We start from the raw sequence: 24,201 nt of genomic DNA, 5'->3' as shown, positions 1-24,201 counted from the left end.
AGACATAATTCCAAGCTGATAGAAGTCTGAGTAATTTTTTCTTTTTTCTTTTTTTTTTTTTTTTTTTTTTTTTTTGAGACAGAGTCTTGCTCTGTCGCTCAGGCTGGAGTGCAGTGGCTCAATCTCGGCTCACTGCAGCCTCCCTGGTTTAAGCAATTCCCCTGCCTCAGTCTCCTGAATAGCTGGGATTTCAGGTGCACGCCACCACACCCGGCTAATTTTTTTGTATTTTTAGATGAGATGGGGTTTCATCCTATTGGCCAGATTGGTCTCAAACTCCTGACCTCAGGTAATCTGCCTGCCTCGGCCTTGCAAAGTGCTGGGATTACAGGCGTGAGCCACCGGCCCTGAGTAACATATTTTAAGAACATTCTTATTTGGCTGGCAAATAATTGCCAGATTCCCAAATGTCTGCCCCTCACATTCAACTCTGGTCCTTGTAAATGCATGCGTAATATGTGTGTGGTTTGAGAACGCAAATATATAAATGCTTTCTAAGCATCTACTTCCAGTTCTGAGTAAATAAGATATAGAATAAAGAGCATAACAGATTGTTACCCTGTTGTTGTATTATTCTGTTTTTCCTCCTGGCTGAGCTGCTGATGAGCTATGTTGTCTTGGACAAGAAACTTGGCCTCTTGGTGATTTCAAAAGTTTCTTCCAGACTTTTATGGTGCCATGACCTTGTTTTAGCCTCCACTTAAAATTTCTGGAAATCAATTCTACTTTCTAATTCAAGTTCTCTGAGTGACTTTGTTGGCTGTGTACCTCTCAGTCACCAGATGTTTTCTTAACCATACTTGGCTCTGTTAGTATGATATAAAATAACCTCTGCTTTTTTGTGTTAAATAATTCTGAAGCATTCCATTGTTCCCCTCGACAACAGTTTTTTTCTTAATGTTATTCCATGAAAATCTTAACTCACATGCTTATATTTACATATTTGTTTGTTTAAATTAAACCATGTTGTTCTCAAGTTTTCCGTGTTCAGCATTTCATTTAAATTTTCTTTAAATTGTTTTTGAGTTATTTTCAAGATTTTCTTAGAAAAATATGATGGTTATGGTTCTAGGGAAATACATCAGAATATAAAGAATACAGACTCTGGAATCTCTCAGACATCAGTTCACTCCAGCTTCACTAATCTCTAGCTGTAGGTCTTCAGCAAGTGATTGTCATTTAACCTGTAGCCTGAGGCTCAATTTTCTCACCAATGAATGAGAGAAATTCTAGTATGTATCCCTGGGTTGTTATGAAACTTAAATACGGTTATGTGAGTAAAGGGAGTTTAACACAGCATCAAGCCCAAAATAAACATTTTGTAAGTGTTAGCTATTATTATTTAAATTGAAGTTATTATTATTTATTTTCCTCATTCTACCTCACTTAATACCATGAAACCAAAATGATAGGTTGAACAGATAATCTCTACTTTCTCTACAAAAAAGCAAGTAGTTCTTAAAGACTCACATGTCAGATTAAATTCTAATTTTCTCGTAAGAAATAAGACTCAGTTTCATCAAAAAAAGAGTTTTCAATTCAGTAAAAGTTGAGATGTACTTTGAGGATTGTAGCTTAACTAAAAGAGGCATAAAGCTTTCAGAAGATAATAGAGAGTGAATACAAGCTAAAAGAAAACCTGGGAAATAATAAAGATTTCTCAGGGATCTGAACAAACAGGAGCTTGGAGAGTAAAAGACAGGAAGAAGTGTTCAGAGTGTAATGATGCAAAACAAGTTTCCTGAGAAGACTTTCACTACCTCACCCATTCATTCACACATAAGTACACTCATCTATTTATTCACCTTACATTTATTAACAGAGCCTACTATGCGCCATATTCCCAGCACTGGGAATACACAAATGAACAAGATAATAATAATATTTCTATAATAGCTAACTGAATGGGTCGCAATCATGGCATATTTTAAACGTTTTCCAGAGCTCACAATATTTACTCCAGCTAGCTATCTGATTTCCTGGAGTATATAAGAATTTATTGTAGAAAGAATGGAAAGAGAAAGACTGAGTTAATATTTCAGTAACTGACCTTCAAAAATATGATTTTGGCAGGGCATGGCGGCATGCATCTATAGTCCCAGCTACTCAGGAGGCTGAGGTGGGATGACCACTTGAGCCCAGGAGTTTGAGTCCAGCCTGGGAAACATAGTAAGACCCTAAAAAATAAAAAATAAAAATTGTTAAATTAAAATTAAAAAATATAATTATGCACTTGAACCTTTGATTTAAAAGAGAGACTACTGGATTATAGCCCTCTGAGAGCCTAACAAAAGAAGCCTGCTAAGCCCTGCCCAGATTCTTGGCCCAAGAAATTGTGAGATAAATGGGTGTTCTTTTAAACTGCTAAGTTTGAGGTAATTTGTTATACAACAATAGATAACGAATACAGAGAAGTATTCCTGTTTTTCACTGAATGTGTACTAATACCTAAATATCACTGATGTTATTTTTTTCAGTAGGTATTGTAAGATTTATGCATGCGTGACTAGTCACACTTAATACCTGCTAGCCAAACATATATTATGAACTTATGATTGCCTATCTATATATAGCTTGCATACTCAATATCTGTAAGAAAGCATTTTGTATTACACCGAAGACTTGCCTGAAAGGGTGATTGAGTTTTGCTACTTACTACGATGGAAGGAAACATGCAAAAAGTGAATGTTACCTATATAAAATTTAAAATCCCAAGATAAATTCTTGGGATTTTACTTTTTACAGGAAGTTTACTTTAAAGCCTAGTTCATGTTTAGCTTTACTGAACACAGTATTTCAAGTTTGAATAAATTAGGTGATCAGATTGTAACCAAAATAAAATTATGGGGTGTAGGTAAAACAAAACAAAATATTTTGTTGCCATAGCAAGCCAGGTGTATTTTTATAGAAAGGTATTAGAGTAAAAACAGTAGCTGGCAAATGCACAGTAATTTCATGTTTGTTCAACAGCTTGCAGTAACATTAATTCTTGGTAATCCCTAGTAATTAAGATAACTGTTTTTCCAATCCTATCCACTCACAATATGAAAAACAAACTATTTCAACAGCACTTTATATTTTTACTTAAGAACTGGCTAGAACAATCTTTAGATTAGGAAGTATTTACTGAGAACCATTTGTTTTGTTCAACTAATGCTTAATGAGTGTAAAGCCAGGTACTAGAGGTGGGGAATAAAATGATAAAAGATGCAGTCCCTGCCCCAAAGAAGCTTTGACTCTAATTTGGCTCCTTTAATATCCTTTTATGTCCTCAGCTCTATACTAAGCCCTGCTGGTAATCTGTACTAGTGATATGCCAGGTTCTTTACCTAAAGAAATTTGACTGTTGATGGGGAAATGGAAATAAATATTCTTCATACTACTGATAACTCTGCTGAAACAGACTGTTCATGACATAAGATTTCAAAGAGAGAGACAGAGAGGTCAGTGATGGATGGAATAATCCAAAAAGTCTTATACAAGGACTCAAGCTGAGCCTGAAAGGATAGCTAGAAAACCTGACGAGGGACTATAGGAAATTCTGGGCAAGGAAAATGTTCCTGAGAAAATGAGTGGAGGTAGAAATGGAATTTGAATAGACTTTGTATGTTCGAGAAACACAAAGAAAATGGGTCAATGCAGAGAAGCAGGGTTATTTTCTGATTAGAGTGGAGAATGTGGAAAATAAGAATGATGAAGGTACAGATTTCAGCTATAGATAATGTGTTTTTATTCTGAGTTTTCTCATTTAAAAGTTTATGCTTGGAATGAGTATCATTTTCAGTAGAATTACTTGGTAATTTTAGTAATATGTAGAAGCAATAAAATTCTTCTCCATGTAACGAAATACATAAAATTATATTCTCTTCATAGCTGGTTCAACAAGTCTTATATAGATATTGTGAAAAGCAGATTGGAGAGAGAGATGAGACCCACAAAGGACGTGTTCATTTAAGAATAAATGGTTGTAATCAGTTTGTTGTTGTTGTTGTTGTTCGGTTGGTTGGTCAGTTGGTTGGTCGTTCGGTTGGTCGGTGGGTTGGTTGGTTGGTAGGGTTGGTTTGGTTTGGTTTTGCTGTTTGCTTTTGTTTTTGTAAGCACTAAGATGTTAGATTATGCTAGATTGAGATATCATTGGATGACGACAGAATCATCTCAGTCAAAAGTATCTGAGGTAATTACACTCAAAGTATCATAAAACAATTTAACACATTAAAATAATTTAATACATTAAAATCATATATGATAGTTCAAGAAATGCACAATCCCATCAAGATATAAAAGAAGTTACCTGCATCCTTGGTAGGTGTGCTGACTTCTCCCTTTTCAAATAAAAAAAAAAAAAAAAGAATTGAATAAGGGTATAACTTTGGCGCAGGAATAATAGTTTGTGACATCTAAAATGTGTGGACTCAGACGGCCCTGTTTTCATACAAGATAATGTAGCTGTTGCTAAGGGAGACACACGTACATCTGCAAAAGCAGATTTCATGTTCCACCCTCAAATGTCTGGCCTAAAATAGTCACAATAGCATGAACATGAATTGATGATGTAACCTAAACCTGTTTGAGATGACAAAATTGTTCTCTTAGTGGGAAGTGACTTTTATACCCCAAAATGGTTTTAGAAGAAAGAAATAATGAAGCAAATGAAATCATAGCATTAATACTTTGGATATAATGAATAAAGTTCTGAAATTAATGTTTAAATGAAATTAGTGCATTGGAGAATGTAACATTGGCTTTGTGATTCTAATAAAAAGTGTACAATTGATTTTAGATTTGTGATTGTTAAGTTGAAAGGCATGAGACTTTACTTGGGTCAAAGGATTTTACTCCTCATTCAGTGATTGTATCTCCGGAGAGTATAAAGAAATCAGATTTTAAAGTCTCGTAAAGGATCTCTGCTTTGATTAGCTTATAGAGATAAATAAGCACTTAGATAAATCAAATATTTCTAATATCCTGAGAAAATAAGGAAACTGAACTTTGCATATTTTAAATGTGCTAGACTTCTCCTACCAGAATAATTTTCTGTGCTTTATTTTGGCTTTATTGTGTCTCTGATTATTTAAGAGGAAAGGAAACAACAACAACAACAAGAAAAAAAAGCTACAGGTCTTCTTTGACAAAAAAGACGAGTCTCAGAGGCTCATGAAAAGACTCTAACAGGTACTTTAAACTACTGACACTTCAAAGAATTGACTCTTTTAAGTACAAGTTTCTGGGTTGATGTTGCTTAGACAGCTACAAGTCGACTCAGTCAGGATTTCCAGGACTTGTTTTCATGATTACCAATTATTAAAAATGAAGTCAGAGACACGTGCACACTTAGGTTTACTGCAGCACTATTTACAATAGCAAAGACTTGGAACAAACCCAAATGCCCATCAATGATAGACTAGATAAAGAAAATGTGGAACAAATACACCAGGGAATACTATGCAGCCATAAAAAAGAATGAGTTCATGTCCTTTGCAGGGACATGGATGAAGCTGGAAATCATCATTCTCAGCAAACTAACACCAGAACAGAAAACCAAACACCACATGTTCTCACTCATAAGCGGAAGCTGAACAGTGAGAGCACATGGACACAGGGAGGGGAACATCACACACCAGGGCCTGTTGGGGGGTGGGGGACAAGTGGAGGGAGGGCATTAGGACAAATACCTAATGAACACAGGGCTTACAGCCTAGATGACGGGTTGATAGGTGGAGCAAACCACAATGGCACATGTGTACCTATGTAACAAACCTGTACGTTATGCACCTGTATCCTGGAACTTAAAGAAAAATAAAATAAAACCTATCCACACAGATTTGGTTACACATTTGGTGTAACCAAAAACTACCTGTTCCCCAAAAACTACTGAAATAAAATTCTAAAAAGAGGACTTATGTAAAATAAATGAAGTCTACCAGTGAGTATTTTTGTAAATATGAGGTTCCTTGTGATTTTTCTGAAGAACTAAAACATAAGGCAAAAGATGTTATATCTTATTATCTAACACTATGAATTAGCAATTATACACTATAATTTGTCATTATAACCCATATCGCATAGGATTATTTTTCATTTCACTTCTCAGGAAAATGCTCCATAAATGTCTCCTTCTCCCACACAAATATATATTCTTTACCATAAAAATGTACTCCCCACATTTAACAGACTCATCATACATGGTGTTTACCTGGTTTAATGGATTGAATAGTGCCCCCTAAAATTCATGTCCACCCAGAACCTCAGAATGTGTGTGACCTTATTTGGAAATAGGATATTTGCTGATGTAATTAAAAGGATGGAGATGAGATCATACTGGATTAGGGTGGGCTCTAAAGCCAATAAAAGTGTCCTTATAAAAGACAGAAAAGGACATCCAGAGGTACAGGAAAGAAAGCCGTATTAAGACAGAGACAGAGATTGAAGTGATGCAGCCACAAACCAAGGAATGCCAGGAGCTGTCAGAAACTGGAAGAGGTAAGGAAGGATTCTCCCCTACAGATTCTGGGGGGAGAATGACCCTGCTAACAGCTACCCTTCAGAACAGTGAGAGAACACATTTATGTTGTTTTAAGCCGCCAGGTTTGTGGTAATCTGTTAGAGTAGTCCTAGGAATCTAATGCACCTGTTATTAATCATTACTAGTCCTTAGATGATGAGGCCCTGTTACATATACTTCAGTCAAATAATCATTTTGCCTTCTGAAGCTCTACTTGAGTGCATTTACTTATATTTAGAAATAAAATCATCTCAGAGATCAAATGACAAAATGCCCAAGACCTAATAGGATGTTTAATTTTATTACCCAACAAATCCGAAGAGAAACAAAAATCATTATGTGGATTATATCCAATACCTTTAATACGTCAACACTTTAACTGGAAAGGGTGCTTTAATATGTGTTTTAGCAGTAATTTTCTTTTTGAAAAATTAAATTATGTATTTCTAGAATTCAGTTGGATTATTAAATTTGTTATATATTTGCTTCCAAATTGTGTTTATATTTTGAACTTGTTTGAACTGAATCCTTTGACTTTTGCCACTTCAATTATTTTTAGCTTGTTAGCCTTTAATTACTTTCAAACTTTCTTGCAAATTAGAAAAACCAGTGGAGCTTTCGAAAAATATCTATGCCTAGTCCCTATGCCTAGAGATTCTGCTTTAATTATTTTAAATGGGGCCGAGGCAGCAATATATTTTTCAAATTCACTTTTTTTCAGACTCCCTATGATTCCCATGTACACATAAAATTGAATGCTATTTGCTAAAACTACTATCCTGCCAGATAGCAGTGATTTTGTAGTAGATTGCATGAATTTGTATGCCAAGAGCTAATCTGACAGGATAGCAGTTTGCTTTTATTAACACTACATACTATTTAGAGATTTTATAAGACTTTTCATTAATGATAAGCAATGATTTCACACAGTGAGATTTTTTTTAAATGCAGGTAAAATAAATTATTGCAAATACCAGACAATTATAGTTGTAAAATTACAGAGCAGAAAGGAACTTAATGGACCATGGACCCCAACTCTTCCAATTCATAAATAAGATCTTCTAGAAATGTATGAGAGCTGTTCAAATTTAAACAGCTAGAAATTCACAGCATTAGACATTAAACCTGGTTTTCTAATTACCTATCCACTATATAGAGTTGTAATGATTTTTAAAAGCCCTACATTTGTCCTCATAAGAGCTAAGAAACAGAGAGGATGTAGTGTTTCACAGGTGGGTGAACAATTTTTTTTTTCTAAACCTTAAACTTCACTGGGTCTTTATGTCTCATAGATAACTATTTCCTAGGTCAAAGACAGAAGCATTATAAAAGCTCACTTAAAAAAAAAAAGAATGACTGGTTATTCAAGATTTGTATAAGAGTAAGTGGGTTTTGACCCCATTAAATTTAAATTACACTTTTCAATATGACAAATTAGCATGGGCTGCTGGCTCTCTCACCTCAAATCAACCCTGGAGAAACTGTAAAAGCAAGCGGGAAACACAGGTTTTAGGTATTAACAGCAATTACAAAAGCCACAGGAGACATCCGTGGAGAAACTGAACAGCATGTCTTGAACAGGTGTAAGGGTTATGGAAACCTCTGATTTGTAGTCAAGTTGAACAGAAGTGTGGGAAGCTAGGGATCCACTACTTGCAGTTGGCATCTGAAGTGGAAGGCAGTCTGGTAAGACTGATCCTTTAACCTATGGGGTCTGCACTAACTCTAGGAAGTTAGTGTCAGAATTAATTAAAGTTAAATTGTAGAACACTCAGTTGGTGTCCACAGAGAACTAGAAAATTGCAGTGTGTGAAAATCCCACACATTTGGTGTCACAAGTACTGTTAGTACAGAAACATGTATTTTGCCTTTAGTGACAAATATAATTTAGGCAAAACATACGTATATATGAATATATTGATGTATATGTATATACAAATATATTGATGTATATGTATGTACATATATAATACATGTGTGTATTATATATATGCCTACATATACCCAGTATGAATATACACCTACATAATAAGGAAAGAAGGATATAATATGCTGAAAAAAGAGTGATAAAAGATACATTTATCATAAATGTCAATGTACCTAACATCCTCAGATATAGGTGGTAGCCAAGCTGTTAGGAACAAAGAACCACTTGAATTTAGGACATATTTTGAAGGTAGAGCTGATGAGACTTGCTGATGGACTAGATTTGGGAGATGAGGAGAAGAAAAGAATCAAGAATTCGTTGAGATGGGGAAGAGGATGGGAAGAGCCAGTTGGCAAGGGGTGGTAGATGCTGGAAATTAAGTATTCAGTTCTGGACTTGTTAAATTTGAGATGCTCATTTGACATCCAATCTGAGGCAACAAGCAGGCAGTTGGATACACAAGTCTGTAGTTCATGGAGAGGGCAGCAATGTAGGTAAAAATTTGGAAGTTGTTAACATATAGATAACATTGAAAGTGATGGGACTGGATTAGATTGCCTAAGCAGAGCATAAACAGAGAAGAAAACCAGGCTGGGGAATGAACCCCTAACACCCCAAAATATATAGATCGAGCAAAGAATGCATGTAAGTGAAGCAGCCTGAAGAGAAACCAGGGAGCTCTGAAGAAAACCAGGGGAATGTAGTGCCCCGAAAGCCAAGTACGGTAAGTTTCAAGAAGTGGGCAATCAGCTGAGTCAGATATTGCTGAGAATGTGAATAACATAAGAAGAGAAAATTAACATTAGATTTGGCAAAAGGGAGGTAGTGGTTGACATCAGTAAAAGCAGTTTCAGTGATGTAGTGGAGAAATAAATCTCTTGTAAGCTGGGTCAGTGTGAGACTTATCACCTCCAGGTAAATAAATCAAATTCAGTTTTTGGACCAGCAAAACTGAATGTGATTAGAACTACTGAGAGATGATTCCAGCTGGTGACATGCCACTGAGAGAATCAGTTGCCAACCCTTATGTATTCTATGTCATCTTTTGAAAATTCAGAGTAAAAATAGAAGTTTTAATATTATATTTTAAGTACACTGTGAGACTTTATGCTTACAGTAGACTTTATGGTTATCGTAATCTAATGGTAAAGCCCTTCGCCAACTGAAGAATCTGCTTAAAACCAGTAATTCCTATTTTTTAAATAAGTGAAAAATCTTAAATATATCTTTTATATGTTATTTTCATGAATTATGCACTTGGGAAGCAAAAAGGTGGCTCAAAACACAGGGCATTTGAAGGGCAGCTCCAGGCCTATAATAGAGGATAGAAAAAAGGGAAGATGTGAGAGCAGAGAAAGTCAGCCTCTCCTTTCATACTCTCCATGGAATGATTTATTCAAGATTAAAACCTATGCACAGGCATGTGATCACAAAGAAACACACATTCTATTTCCTGGGGTGTTGAGTCCAATGGGTCAGGAAACAGGAATGCTCACTATAATCCATTAAAAGCCCTTCCTCTCTCTATGTCTCTTGACCCCTAATAAGGAAAAAATAAAAGAAAAAAGGGAATAAGAAAAAGTATCTAACTCACATATTCAAAATTTTTGGTCTTTCTCCATGAGCTTCTGTAGCCCCAAACACATTCCCCATTCCTCAAACATATACATATTCTTTGCTTTTCTCATTCTTCTTTTCTGACCTGGACACAACTCTGAGAAAAGACTGAAAAAAGGCTCCCATTATGACCAGTGTGGGTGAAAAGACAAAGTTCAGTCATAATGAAAACAAACCTATAAACTGTGTCACCTTCGACAGTCCCTTAAGCCCCCTGAGCCTGTTCGCTCAACTATTTAAAACAGAAAAAAAAAAAAAAAATTGATATGATTAACTCAATGGTCTCCTCTAACTTTTAATTTCTATGACTTTAATAAGTAGGTCTGACATTTCAGCAGTTTACAAAACAATTGGAATAATTTCTAACTTTATCATAATTCATGTATGCCACACTATCACATCATTTATTCATGTAATTAACAAAAATATTAAATGTCTACTATGTGTGAGGCACTGTGTTAGATCCAGAGAATGGAAAGATAGGCCCCTGCTCTTTAGAAGACCATAGTTGAATGAAGTTATATTTTCCAAACAAATACTTCCCAACATGCTGTCCATGCCATATCAGAGCTCTATGCCAGTTGTGGTCCACAAAGAGAGAGCAACTAACTCTTGACAAAGGGGAGGGGATGGTCAGGGAATCCTTTGAAGGAAATTACGTTTGAGATGAACCTGGAGCCCTTTTGATTGATACAACATTTTTTTTTTAATCTCACCCCCTGAAACAAAGCAAACAAACCCAAAGCCCTTTTTTGTTTTGAGAAAAATCTTTGTTTTCTCTTTATTAATACATATGATCTGAAACCAAGCAATTCTAAAAATGAAGTTAGAAAAATTCATTCACAGGAAAGCATTGTTCATCTTGACATTTCATTCAGTTTTATTCGCTTGATTGAATCATAAGTTATAAGCTTTTCACAATGATAAAGCTTTTTAAACTCAAGAAAGTAAAAACCCTATGGAGCGCTCAGAATTTTGTAATTTTAGAATAACTTTATAATGTTATCAATTTCCAAAGTATGGATCTTTGCATCTCCAAAGGTTGTCACAATGCCTGACGCATATTAGGTACCCCATAAATATTTGTTGAATTTAATTGAATAAGTAAAGAAATGAATGAAGGAGGCCAGGTGCAGTAGTTCAAGCCTGTAATCTCAGCACTTTGGGAGGCCAAGGTGGGTGGATCACCTGAGGTCAGGAGTTCGAGACCAGCCTGGCCAACATGGTGAAACCCTGTCTCCACTAAAAATACAAAAATCAGCCAGGCATGGCGGCATGAACCTGTAATCCCTGCTACTCAGGAGGCTGAGACAGGAGAACCTCTTGAACCTGGGAGGCAGGGGTTGCAGTGAGTTGAGATCATGCCACTGCACTCCAGCCTGGGCAACAGAGCAAGACTCTGTCTAAAGAAAGAAAAGAAAGAAAGACAAGAAAGACAGAAAGGAAGGAAGGAAGGAAGGAAGGAAGGAAGGAAGGAAGGAAGGAAGGAAGGAAAGAAGGAAAGAAGGAAAGAAGGAAAGAAGGAAAGAAGGAAAGAAAGAAAGAAAGAAAGAAAGAAAGAAAGAAAGAAAGAAAGAAAGAAAGAGAAAAAGAATGGATGAATATGAGAGACATTGTCTAGAGAAGATATCAAAAGAGAGTTAACCAAAAGAGAACTTGTATTTCGTATTTTTAAATGCAAAGGTTAAATTTGGCCACAGATTATTTTAAATCTCTCATCAAGAAGTAAAGTCTATTTTCCAACCACTTGAGTCAGGGGGCTGGATTGTGACTTACTTTGACCAACAGAATTTGCCAAATTAATGCTAAGTGATTTATAAGTGTTGGTCTCAACCTTTAGAATTCTATTCTCATCCTTGAACTCCTGCCACCACTGCATATGATATGGTTTGTCACTATGTCCCCACCCAAATCTCATCTCAAATTGTCACCCCCACGTGTCAAGGGAGGGAGGTGATTGGATCACGAGGGCGGTTTCCTCCATGCTATTCTCTCGATAGTGAGTGAGCTCTCACAAGATCTGATGGTTTCATAAGTGTTTGGAAATTCCTCCTTTGTTCTTCTTTCTCCTACCACCTTGTGAAGAAGGTGCTTGCTTCCCCTTCACTTCCTGCCATGATTGTAAGTTTCCTGAGGCCTCTCTAGACATGCAGACCTGTGAGTCAATTAAATCTCCTTTCTTTATAAATTACCCGGTCTCGAGGCGGAGCTTGCAGTGAGCTGAGATCCGGCCACTGCACTCCAGCCTGGGAGACACAGCGAGACTCCGTCTTAAAAAAAAATAAAAATAAAAATAAAAAAATAAAAAATAAAAAATAAAATAAAATAAATTACCCGGTCTCAGGTATTTCTTATAGCACTGTCAAAATGAACTAATACAGCAAAAGAAACCCAAATTATCCTGCAAGAGATGACCTGTAGATAAGCAAAAGTATCCAGTCAACAGCCCCAGTTAACAACCAGTGGAGTAGCCAGATTATTGCAGCCACATAAGTGACCCCAAGAAAAATCAGTAGAAGAACACAGATGAACCCAACCAAACTGCATAATCATAAGTAAATGGGTTGTTGTTTTAAGCCATGTCTGGGGGTGCTTTGTTATGCAGCAAAATAATTGATACAGAAATTTGTACACAGAATTGGGATGCTGACTTAACAAAATATAAAATAGGCATCATTGGATTTTGTACCAAGTTGTGAGCGGTGGCCAAAAACGCAGCAAGAATGACTGGAGAAGTGGTGAACAAACTGTTAGTAGAGGTTCTGTGAGGCAGTGATTTTTTTTTTATTGGAGTCTAGACAAATGAAACTCATGGTATGTAGTGAGGGTATAATTGGTGAAACTGCTACCTGAAATAACTTGAAAGCTGCATCATGTACCTAATGAATTGTGGGATCCAGCTAATGGGTTGTTATACAGAATATTGAAACTGTCAATTCTCTTCTTTGGGCTATCCATAATAAGGTATGAGACATAAGAGATTATATAAAGAATGAGTTTTTCAGTTTGAAAATAGAATATATAGAAAACTTAGAGGGCCCAGAACTTAATGACTTAGCATATAAAATTGCTCCCTATGCCAACCCTCTTCAGCAAAAAAATTCTTAAAGCAAGAAATGACCTTCCTTAGAGTAAAGATTATCTCAAGAGTGTGTCTGTAAGACTCAAGGGTGTTAGCTAAGACCTCAGAAAGATTTAAGATTCTGCCTAGTAGGCTCTCTCAATTAGAAATGCTTACCAAGAATTGTAAGGCTGTTTTTCTCCACTATCTGTTGCTTCATTCTGATAGAGCTCTGTTTCAAACCAAATCATGGATTTGAACTAAAAGTAACTAAGATTATTCAAATTGAAAAAAGGACTTCAATTTTCTACAGTGATGGACACTGTATTGCATCATCCAGATCCCACTTCAGGAATAAAGGATTTATCATTTAATATTTGAAATGTCTCTGGCAGACAGTCCTTTGCTACAGCCCCCTTTGGGAATTGCCATAACTAAAGAGAGTACTTTGACCAAAGTCACGCCTCTCTTAAGAGTCCTATATCCAATAACTGACAATTTTGTGTGTATAAAGGCCCAGCCCTTTCTCCCCAACTCAATCCAGCATTATAACTACCCATACAGGTAGCTGAGTTCTCCATTCAGACTTCATTATAGCAGCTTATCATTTCCTTCTGCCCAATCTGGCTTTTCTTTTAATCCCTACCTCTCCACAGGCATTGATCCAACAAGCATTCCTAACAAGCCTCCCACACACTAATTTCCACCTAAGATTCTACTTTCTGGAGAACCCAACCTGCAAAATTTGGTACCAAGAGTGGGGAAAACGAAAGTAGAGGTATGTGAATGTACATATATAAAAGTAGTCATGAAATGAGAAAGTCTTTGTTTTACATGTCAATTGCCTACTGCAAAGCAAGCATCACAGAAGAGTCAATAAGCAATCAGGTAAACAAAGTGATTCGCTAACGTGATGGCAACTATTCTGTCATCCGCCATCTAGTGCTGGTACAATGGACACCTGAACAGAGTAGCTTTGGTGTCAGGGATGAAGGACATACATGAGTGCAGTAGCATAAACTCCCATTTACCAAGGCTTATCTAGCTACTACCACTTCTGAATGTCCAACCTGCCAATAATAAAAACCAGTGCTGACTCTTCCACATAGTACCATCTCTTGAAGAGGCCAACCTGCCTTAAGCTGGCAAGTTGACAGCATTAGACCACTTTTACCCAGTGGACCACTGTTACCTTTTAGATGAGAATGAAAACAAATTCTCGATATTGGTTTTTCTTTTCTGCCTTCAGCACCTTAATCTGCATCTCTCCCAAAGCGTTGACTGAATGATCTACCAGCATGTGATTACATATAATATTGCATCAGACTAAAGGACACACTTTCCAGCAAACAAGGTGTGAGTACAGGTATATGACAATGAGATCCACTGGTCATATCACATATTACACCATCCTGAAGCGACTAGTTTAATAAAGCAATGGGATAGCCTGCTGAAGGCATAGCTGAAGCATGTTTGAATGAGATTCTTTTTGAATGTAGAGCTCCAGGACACAGTGCACACTTCAAATCAGAAAGTTTTTTTCTGGTGCCAGGTCCCTAGTAGAAAGAATATTTTTCTTGGGAAACCAAGGTGCTCTTGCTTCCTATTCTTCCCAGTGATCCATCTCAGGAATGTATACTTCTCATACCTTCAAGTCTAGGCTTTGTGGATTTAGAGGTACTGTTTCCCAAGGGAGAAAGCTTATACTAGAGTTTACAGCAAAAGTCCCATTGAACTATAAAATATGAGTGTCTGGGTATTTCAGTCAACTGTATTAAAGGACCAGTAAGCAACAAGTCATAATTTTGGCAAAGATAATTGTTCCTGATTAATAGGGAGAGGTAGGAGTGCTATTACACAATAGGGACAGGAATAACATATGTGATAACAGGTGATACACTTGGGTATATTGTTACACTCCTTTGCTCAATTTTGATGGTAAATAGATAAGTGCAGTGACTCTGACCCAAGAAGGGCATGGTGGTCAGGGGCTCAAACCCCTCAGGAATGAGAGTCTTGTTGGACCATGCTACCAACTAAGCCACTGAGACTGAGACCACAGGTTCTAACTGAGGGTCAAAGCAATATAAAATGAATAATAAAAGAGGTAGAGAATGAGAATCAATTGCAAGACCAGTTGTAGTAATAGGGGTTGTAGTTCATTCCAATAATCTTTATCTTCTAAGTTCGACCCACCAGAATGCTGGTGAAGTTATTTCCAAAACTTTTAGGGAGAAGTAGATATGAGCAATGTAAGGAGTGGACTATGGTGGATCCTGTGATTCACCACCCAGATTCCCCTCCAGGAATAAATAATTTATTATTCTAGCCTCTGAGAGTGCTGCTGATAGACAGTCTTCAGCTCTCAACCTCCTTAGATTGCTACATCTGAAGAGAACCAACTCATCCAAAGGCATACCCCTTCCTAGAGTGGCCTACACACAATGATTGATCAACACTATGGTTTGGCCGGGCGCGGTGGCTCAAGCCTGTAATCCCAGCACTTTGGGAGGCCGAGACGGGTGGATCACGAGGTCAGGAGATCGAGACCATCCTGGCTAATACGGTGAAACCCCGTCTCTACTAAAAATACAAAAAACTAGCCGGGCGAGGTGGCGGGCGCCTGTAGTCCCAGCTACTCGGGAGGCTGAGGCGGGAGAATGGCGTAAACCCGGGAGGCGGAGCTTGCAGTGAGCTGAGATCCGGCCACTGCACTCCAGTCTGGGCGACAGAGCGAGACTCCATCTCAAAAAAAAAAAAAAAAACACTATGGTTTAAAGGTTCAGGCCTCTTGCCCCATCTTAAACAGTTTTGAGGAGTCATCTCATCTTTAGAATACTCTGTAGGGACAGTGGAGTCTTCTATTAAGACTGCATCACAGCTCAATTTCTCCCCTACCCAGTCCTACTCTCTTCCCTTCCCTTCAACAAGTGTTGGTCCCGTGAGCACTCCCTAATAAACATCCTACACAATAATCTCCATCAAGGAGTCCATTGCCTATGAAAGCCAACCTAGAGGCAGACAGGAATCAGCCTCTAGGTTGAGAAAGCTATTTATCTGCAAGCACAGGTTCTATATTATGGACAGTATTCCATTTCTTTTTTGGTTTGTCTTTTGTTTTTGAGACAGTGTCTCATTCTGTCACTCAGGCTAGAGTGCAGCCGGATTATCATGGCTCACTGTAGCCTCGACCTCCTGGGCTCAAGAGCTCTTCCCACTTCTGCCTCCTGAGTAGCTGGAACTACAGGCATGCACCACCACACCTGGCTAATTTTTTAAAAACTTTTTGGAGAGATGGGGTCTGGATTAGGACATTGATTGAGTAATCAGCCACGTGAGTAAACTCTATCTCCAGCCCACTCCCCTCCCTAGAGATTAGGCTACCTCAAAGTCCTAACCCTCTGATCACATAACTGGTCTTTCTCCCTCTGTTGCTCAGGCTGGTCTCAAACTCCTGGGCTTGAGGGATCCTTCTTCCTCCGCCTTCCAAAGTGTTGGGATTACAGGCATGAGCCACTGCACCAGGCCCACTATTTCATTTCAACTCAAACTACATACACTGCAACTCAAATCTAGCTCTAACCACCCAGAGTTAGTACAGATCCCACAGTTAAGGATTCAGTCCTCCACAAGATTGTCCTCACTTTAAATGCCAGCCACAAGTCCAGGAAGTCCCCAGGTAACATATCCCTCTGACTTACTGGCTATAAATTTAGGGGTTTCCACATCCCCCTCAGGTTCAATAATCCACTGGAACAATTCACACAACTCAGGAAAGCACTATACTTAAAATTATGTTTCATGATAAAGAATACAACTTAGAAACAGCCAGTGGAGACACAGATAGGTCAAGGTCTGGAATGGCTCTGGACACACAGAGTTCATGCCCTCTCCTTGTGAAATCAGATTGTGTCACATTCTTAGTACATCTGTGTATCACCAACCAGGAAACTCCATTGAGCTTCAGTGTCCAGAGTTTTTATATAGGGTGTCATTACACAGACATGATTAATAGGGTAGGTAATGGCCTACCCTATTATGGCCATGTAGGTAAACTCAATCTCCAGCCCACTCCACTCCCTGGAGTTTAGGCTGCCTCAAAGTTCTAACCCTCTGATCATGTAATTGGTCTTTCTAGTGAGTAGTCCACATCTTGAAGTTATCTAGGGGCCCCCATGAGCCACTTAATTAGCATAAATTCAGGTATTATCCAAGGGGCTCATGAACAACAAAGACATGTCTATCCTTTGGGAAATTCCAAGAGTTTAGATTCTCCTTCCAAGACACCAGGCACAAAGGCTAGTCAAATACATTATTATATAACAGACAAGGAAGAACCCCTTAGATTATAGCAAGAGCCCAGGGGGTAGAGGCAAAAATCATAGAAAAAAATGGCTTAGGGAACCACTGCCATGGACAAAACTAGGCCCTAATCAAGCAACATTTCCTACATCTGAGTACAGACCCTGACAACATGTGCTTAGCTTGATTCCACAATTTCATGTACCGGTAACAATTGCAACTTTTAATTCACTCTTCTCTGAAACCAGAAAATTACTTCAAGAAGCCACATCTGTTTTCAGGCTTGATGAAGACCATAAACTCATATGTCAAACTTGATATGAAAATTGAATAAGACTTTGGGGGTTTTGGGAAGTGATAAACATAATTTACATGTAGGAGAAATACACTTACAGTTGATCTATGGGTAACACAGAGGTTAGGGATGCAAAATTCCCCTCTGTACAGAGCCAAAAAAAATGTATAATTTTTACTTCCCCAAAACTTAACAATTAATAGCCTACTGTTGACTGGAAGCCTTACCAATAATATAAACTGCTGAGTAACACATATTTTGTGTGCATTATATAATTATATACATGATTAAGGTAAACTAGAGAAAGAAAATGCTATTAAGAAAGTCATAATTAGGAGAAAATATATTTACTATTCATTAAGTGGAAGTGGATCATCATAAAGGTCTTCAACCTTATCATCTTCCCGTTGAGTAGAAGGAAGAAGAGGAGGAAGGGGAGGGTTGGTCTTGCTGTCTCAGAGGTAGCAGAGGTGGAAGAAAATTCTCATAGAAGTGGACCCGTGCAGTTCAAGCCTATGTTGTTCATGGGTCAACTGTAATTGTGGCCAGGGAGTGAACTATAGTAGATGAAATGTGGCTACTAATTTATTTTGGCTCCTCCCATCAAGAGGTAAAGTCTATTTCTCAACCCCTTAAATCTGAGCTGGCCTTCTGACTTCCTTTAACCCACAGAATGTGCTAAAAACGATAAGAATAAAAGTCCAAAGTACCCTCACTTAGGGAGTGGCCTATTTCCCTATTTTCTCATCCACTAAGCAAGAACTGTCAGATTAATCAGAATTATCAAATTATCCCAAATTAATTACATTATCTTCTCCAACAAACAGAATAGGGAGAGGGATAAAAGCTTCCCTGCCAACCTGTTCCCCTAGGGAAGGGGTCTGCAAACACAGCCTTTGGGTCAAATCTTCCCAACCTTCTGTTTTTGTATGGTTGTATGGGAAAATAGCCATGTGCGTTTGTTTACTTATTGTCTGTGGCTGCTTTCATGCTATAATGGCAGAGCTGAACAGTTGTGACAAAGACCATATGGCCTGCAAAATGGAATATATTTACTATGTTGCTCTTTACAGAAAAGATTTGCCAACCCCTGCTCTAGAGATATTGGCTTGGCAAAACTTTATGACCATATCCACAATAAAAAATAGTCTTTGTAATGTGACCCTCTTCACATAATCATATATATTTTATATAATGTAATCTGAAGCAAATGTTTCATAAAATAATACCTCTTACTATATGTGATGCACTGTGACATTTTCTCTTCCGTTTTATACCACTTTTAAAGCTGATCAAAATTCACTAAATTGACTTCATAACCCACTAATGAATTGCAACCTGCACCTTCTCTGAGGCAAGCATATAGGGAGAATGGCTTTTCTCCGAGCTGCAGTACATAAGAAACGCTGAAAAGATGATAGCAGCTGTTTGCTTTTTAATTAATTTTCTATTAAAATATTCTACTGCAGTAAGAAAACATATATTTAGATTTTCCTGTGCTCAATGTTCATTTATTCAACAAAATTTCAACAATTATTTACATAATACCTATATTCCAAGTCTTTGCTAGGTTCTGTGGGTATAAAGGCGAAGAAAACAAACATGGAGATTAGACTTTAGTGGGGAAAACAAACTTGAAACAAATACAAAAACATGTAAGTACCAACTGTGATATGAAAAAAAAGTACTGAGTCCCGTGCATCTACAGTGTGAGATGTGGATAGAAACTTACCTAGTTCAGGGCAGGATGAGGTTTTGTCTAGTTGGAACGGCTTTACTGGAGGAGTGAAAGTGGACCTGATAACTTCACAACTGAGATGTTAACTAGGCAAACAAGGTGGGAAAGAGGAAGAGCAGAACCCAAAAGAAAGGACTAGCCAAATCAATTTTAATAATTACACAGCAAACATTATACAGCACCTACTATACTTCTCTAAGCACTTCACACATATTAATTCATAATTTGCCAGAAAGAGGCAGATATAAAACAAAAATTCATGCCCCAAAGCATGACTAAACCAAACAGTTTCAAGGCAACCTTACAGAACAGGAGAAATATGAGCTTTAGTGTCAACTATGCTTGTATCTAAATTTCTACTTATCTAAGTGATCATAAGCAAATTACCTAACTTTTCTGAGCCCCAGTTGCTTTACTATAAAATTAAATGTCATGAAAAATTAAATCAGTAATATATTGTACTATTGCCTGACATAAGTTAAACATCAAATACTAATTTTTTATTTCTAAGTCTACCCCTATAGACTCGAAGCTCCTTGAAAGCATGTGGCTAAATCTAGGTTCATTATTAATTCAGAAAAAAAAAATTGTGGAGGGAAATTATACATATTGAACTGAAAAGACAAAAAGTAATTCCTTCAAAACACTAAGGGAAAATTTTTTTTCTACATAAACGCTGAAACTAACCTCTCTATTATGAAAGAATGAGGGTAGAAAAGGTATTTTATGACATGCAAGGTCTCAACAATTGACCTCCAATTCACCATTTTTAAGTAGCTACTGGAGAACGTGCTGCACAAAATTAAGGGAATAAACCAAGAAAGAGGAAGTCACGAAAAGCAGGGCACAGAAGAATCCACACAGGGTAGAGTCACAGAGGATTCCCATATGATGGTGACGGGGAGTCCCTGCAGACCTAGAGATGCATCAGTCCCAACTGGGGAAGAGCACAGGCTCTGAGAGGGATGTCTTCATTAAAACTGACAAACTATCAATGTATTGACTACCCTGAGAAGAATTTCCGGCTTCTGTAGAAAACTTGGTGGTGGATGAATTAATAAAATCAATATAGAAAACAAAGCAAATTTTAAAATGAAGCAATTGTTAACTCCATGAAAAACAAAAATTGTACACAAAAGGAAATATAAACATGGCTTAACTATGAACAATATTTACATATTTAAAACTATGTATACAATTACTATTCATTGAACCAAAAATTATGATTCAGGTGTATGGAAAGCATAGAGGGAAAGGCCATGTGTATTTCTGTGGAGACAAGAGAGCTGTAGCCTCATCCTCCATATTAGGAAGTCAACAGGAAGTCTAAAATTTAAAAAGCAAGAAAGGGTAGTACATAGAAATAGAGTAGAAATAACAGAAGAAACAAGCTAAAAAGAATTGAAAGTGATTGGGAGAGGGTTGGGGGTAGGAAGGATGAAGGACAGAACTGCTGCTTGTGTTATAAGCCTTACAGTAGTACATGTGCATTTGTGTGTGATAAATAAGAACTGAACTTTAAAATAATATTCAAATTGCATGTTCACAGAACCCCTGAAACACCTCTGAAGAGTCCAGGAAAAGTATTTGAAAACAATTTAAAGCTCAGTGGGAATTTCTTAGAATACTGGACACAGTACTGGATCACTCATTGTTGATAACAAAGCTTAAATGATTTTATATGAATGTTTTATTGGGGGTCACTTGAATTACATTTATGTTAACACTATAAGGTATCATTTTCCCATGTTACAGATTAGAAAACAATGTTAAACAACTTACTCAAGAGCACACTGCCAGTACAAAGATATGCATGTGGTTTCTATTCCCACACAGTACCAAAGAACACACTCAATTTTTCTTGAGTATGAAAAATACAATTCCAGGAGTCAAAATTTTTGTTTGAATGTGTAATATAAATTTCTTTTTCTGAAATTTAATCCTGTCCAAAATGAAATTTCAAAAGTTACTCATTAAACTATCTCTTAGTAGCATATTTTTCTTTGGTATTCATTCCATGGACACATTTTTATTTATAACTGTGCTATAATTTATTGTCAACCATAAGATTTACTACAAACTCACAATATAAGAAAAGTTAGCAGCAACAAAAGGATGCATGAGCTGTAAAACTATACAAGATCATGAAAAATTATTTATGGGACATGTCAGACAACAAATGATAATTGCATACTGATGATCTGATCTGAATAGAACATGTCCTGGGGTCAGATTCTATTTTTGATAAGCTAATCATTTAAGTCTGAAATTATGGACAATTCTTAGCACTCACATTAGCACTCACAAATTTACTTGGGGAAATGTCCTTAATAATGTGAGCAATGTGAGCAATCTATGATGAAGAATCTAGCTGAGAATTAAGACTTCATTTAGCATTTAAATAACTCCAAATAAATCAAACATTAATTTTGCCTTCTGACAATCTTTAACTTAAAAATTCTTACAAGGCTTTTTTAAAAAAATAAATAAATACAATGGGTCAGGCGCGGTGGCTCATGCCTGTAATACCAGCACTTTGGGAGGGCGAGGTGGCCAGATCGCTTGAGGTCAGGAGTTGGAGACCAGTCTGCCCAACACAGCGAAACCCATCTCTACTAAAAATACAAACATTGGCCGGAAGTAGTGGTGCACATCTGTAATCCCAGCTACTTGGGAGGCTGAGGCAGGAAAATAACTTGAATCCAGGAGGCGGATGTTGCAGTGAGCTGAGATCCCACCACTACACTCCAGACAGAGGAAGACTCTGTCGATCGATCGATCGATAAAAAAAATACAACGAAACTTGCCTCAAAAACTACTTTTCCCACCTAACTAAAGAGCAACATGGTGGCTCATGCCTGTAATCCCAGCATTTTGGGAGGCCGAGTTGGGTGGATCTCGAGTCCAGGAGTTCAAGACCAGCCTGGCCAACATGACAAAATCCCGTATCTACTAAAAATACAAAAATTAGCCAGGCATGGTGGCACAGCACCTGTAGTCCCAGTTACTCGAAGGCTGAAGTGGAAGAATCACTTGAGCCCAGGAGGTAGAGATTGCAGTGAGCCAGGATTGCACCACTGCACTCCAGCCTGAGTAACACAGCCAGACCCAGCTTCAAAAAAAAAAAAGAATTCAAAAAAGTTTGTATAACTATTTTTGAAGAGTTGTCTCCTTACTCCCTACATTCCATGTTGTATAGTAGCTGGGAATAATAGAAACAACAGGAGGGAAAAAGCAATTACAAACGAAGGCAATGATTTCCTGGTCAGTAGGGCCTCCATATTGGTGGGCAATCATTTTCTCTGTCTCTATTTGGGTCTTGTTTTTGTTTTTCCATCAGGGGTAACTCAGAGTTCTAAACTCTTTACTCCATGCCACATTCCTCATGTTCCCTCAAAAGACTATTTCAGATAGAACAGTTGCTGCAAGCAATTTAAGCAAAAGAGATTATTGAAATGAAAAAGATTTACTAGAACTCATAGGACTAAAGGAAAATCTGAACACGAAGAATCTTAGCAAGAGTGAAAGCCCAATGAGTTCAAAACATCATTACCACCAAATGATTCAGCTCCAATCACCTCTTGCCTCTAAGTGTCTACACAAGTTTAAAATACTAAGAACTGGTTGGATTCATTTTGGTCACATGGAGGACAGGGAACAAAATCTAATTATTAGAGAAAACCTCAAAATTCATATAAGAGTGAAGTACAGTGGGAATAGCTCCAACAAAAGGATAGTTGCTCAGATAAAAACAAACAAACAAACAAACAAAAACACAAGTACAGTTTTGTACCACATAATGATGTTTGTCAATGACAAACTACTTATATAATAGTAGTCCAAGGAGATTATAATGAAGCTAAAAAATTCCTATCACCTAGTATTTACTATATAATACTTTTTACTGTTATTTTAGAGTATATTCCTTCTACTTATAGGAAAAAAAATTTAACTGTAAAACAACCTCTCGCAGATCTTTTAGGAAGGTACTTCAGAAGAAGATAATGATAGCTCCATGCACTCTATTTCTCCTGAACAGCTTCCAGTGGGACAAGATGTGGAGATGAAAGGAAATAATATAGATGGTCCTGACCCTGTGTAGACCTCTTCTAATGTGGGTGTCTGTGTCTTAGTTTTTAGCAAAAGTTTGAAAGATAAAACTAAAAATAATTTTTAAAATAGAACAAAGTTTATAGAATAAGGATATAAAGAAAATATTTTTGTATGATTATACAATGTGTTTGTGTTTTAAACTAAGTGTTACTTAGCAAAAGAGTTTTTAAAAAGCTAAAAATATTTAAAGGTTTATAAAGTAAAAATGTACAGGAAGCAATGGTTTATTATTAAAGAAAAATATTTTTTATAAATTTAGTGTAGCCTACGTGTAGGGTGTTTATAAAGTCTACAGTTGTGTACAGTAATGTGCTAGGCCTTCACACTCACTCACTGACTCACCCACAGAAACTTCCAGTACTGAAAGCTCCATTGATGGTAAGTGCCCTATACAGGTGTACCTTTTTTTTTTTTTTATCTTTTAAACCATATTTTTACTATCTGTGGGTTCCCTTCTCATTTCACATACATGAAAAATTAGATCCAGAGAGAGATTAAACAATTTAGGTTTAATGTTATGTAGTCAACAAGTGGTATAGCTGAGATTTGGCTCCAGAGTCTGGACACTCAACCATTACACAAAAGGCAAAAAAAATTGAAGAGGTAGAATTTAGCACTTAACTAGAAGCAGGGGTGAGGATGACGA

The 24,201-nt window shown here is 37.2% G+C and overlaps 1 long non-coding RNA gene across 1 annotated transcript in view; it reads right to left on the bottom strand.

The window, feature by feature from the left end:
* Positions 1–256: 256 nt before the first annotated feature.
* LOC116274141 overlaps positions 257–24,201 on the bottom strand; it is a 71,904-nt gene continuing 47,959 nt past the window's right edge. The window contains exons 2-3 of the long non-coding RNA XR_004182672.1: positions 4,292–4,322; positions 257–2,177 (exon numbers count right to left, since the gene is read on the bottom strand). This is a non-coding gene — a long non-coding RNA (uncharacterized LOC116274141). The remainder of the gene's footprint in view (positions 2,178–4,291; positions 4,323–24,201) is intronic.

Source organism: Papio anubis, chromosome 3 (genome assembly GCF_008728515.1).
Source record: "Papio anubis isolate 15944 chromosome 3, Panubis1.0, whole genome shotgun sequence".
NCBI classification, from domain to species: Eukaryota; Metazoa; Chordata; class Mammalia; order Primates; family Cercopithecidae; genus Papio; species Papio anubis.
The sequence above is the reverse complement of the archived record's forward strand: the minus strand, read 5'-3'. Positions and strand labels throughout refer to the sequence as shown.